A 1865-nucleotide genomic window follows, 5' to 3' on the forward strand; every position below is an offset into this window, starting at 1 on the left:
AGGAGAATTGTCATCGCTCACAGTCACCCATGAGTGGACCCTGGAGGACGAAATGGCAACCCACTCCAATATTCGTGGCTGGAAAATTCCATGGATGGAGGAGCCTGGTGGGCTATAAGTCCGTGGGGTCGCAAAGAGTCGGACAGGACTGAGCGACTTCACTTTCACTTTCATGAGTGGAAGCAGAATGCACATACATCCACCTGTAAAGGGGGCTCACGTTTTTTTTTCCTCATCAGGTGACCATAAGGAACTCTCCATGAGGCCATGGTCATATATTGAAGGAGTGGAAGCAGCGTGATAGGATTGAAGAGGGCTGAGCTCTCTGTATCTTCTGGACCTGCATGAGCCTCAGGGCTTACACACCATTTGTATTTTTCTATATTTATCTATTTGGCTATGCCAGGCCTTAGTTGCAGCACATGGGATCTCCTTAGCTGCAGCATGCAGGCATGCAGGATCTTCGGTTGCAGCCTGTGGGATCTAGTTCCCTGACCAGGATTGAACCCGGGCCCCCTTGCATTGGGAGCTTGGAGTTTTAGCCACTGGACCACCCGGGAAGGCCCTACAGCATGTCTATTTGATAACAGATTGCTCACACCCAATCTTCTGGGGTGGTGAGTCGTATCACCCCCAGCACCAGAGAGGAAGCTCAGGCCTTATGGACCTTCTATGCTTCATGCGTAAGCCTCCATCTTCACCAAGGCCAAGTAGCAAACCAGAAGCTCTTTCTCAAATGAGACTATCTCAGAAATCCTAGAGGTCTGGGCTGTGGTTCTCCTGCTGGTATTTTCCAGAAACTCCAGAGAGCATCCGTATTTGCTACAGACACTTTGAGCGGATCTGTCGCTCATCAGACCCAAGCGGTGGGCAACTTGTTCTACAGAAACCTTTCTTGCTCTGGTTGCCGCTTGAAACTGCACGTGATGTATTAACTGAGACTTTCTGTGTCCAGCCAAATCTTTGACCTGACAAGTTACTCTTTACCCTTGGAAAATAACACCACCACGATTTCTTTCACTGGTTTTTCATACAGGACATATTCAGAAAAGTCAACTATACAGGGCTCTATTAGCCTTGCAGTTACTGTGTGTTTTTTCTTCATCTAATGCCACATCACACTCGGTAAGATGTTTCCTTAGCTTTTTCCATTCTACTTAGAAAACTGTAACAAACAAGGTTTGGTCTTTCCAGATTCCATCGTGTCTGCATTTGAAGTACTCAATTCTTTTTCACTGTACTATGAATAGTGGGCCTTGACATCGTGCCACAATGACCTTATGTCACGGGTGGAACCCTGGTCCAGGAAGATTCCACGTGCCTCAGGGCAACTAAGCCTGAGCGCCGCAGCTACTCGGTCTGTGCGCCCTAAAGCCCACGCTCTGCCACGAGAGAAGCCCCTGCAATGAGGTGCCCTCGCACTGCCACTAGGGAGTAGACCCTGGTCACTGCAACTAAAGAAAGCCTGCTCACAGCAACAGAGACCCAGTGTAGCCAAATATGGGCTTCCCAGGTGGCGCTAGTGGTAAAGAACCCGCCTGCCAATGCAGGAGATGTAAGAGACATGAGTTCGATCCCTGGGTTGGGATGATCCCCTGGAGGAGAGCATGGCAACCCCCTCCAGTATTCTTGCCTAAAGAATCCCATGGACTGAGGAGCCTGGTGGGCTACGGTCCATAGGATCACACAAAGTCAGACACAACTGAAGCAACTTAGCACAGCACAGCACAAAGCCAAGTAAAAGTTAATTAATAAAAACTACCTTATGTCATAATACTGTTCAAAAGTTTTCTGTTGTGAAAAACACAAGAAGTAAATTATATATGTGTGTGTATATATATGTGTGTGTGTTAAAGAAAAGATAG

Source organism: Bos taurus, chromosome 24, assembly GCF_002263795.3.
Source record: "Bos taurus isolate L1 Dominette 01449 registration number 42190680 breed Hereford chromosome 24, ARS-UCD2.0, whole genome shotgun sequence".
In the NCBI taxonomy this organism is placed as follows: Eukaryota; Metazoa; Chordata; class Mammalia; order Artiodactyla; family Bovidae; genus Bos; species Bos taurus.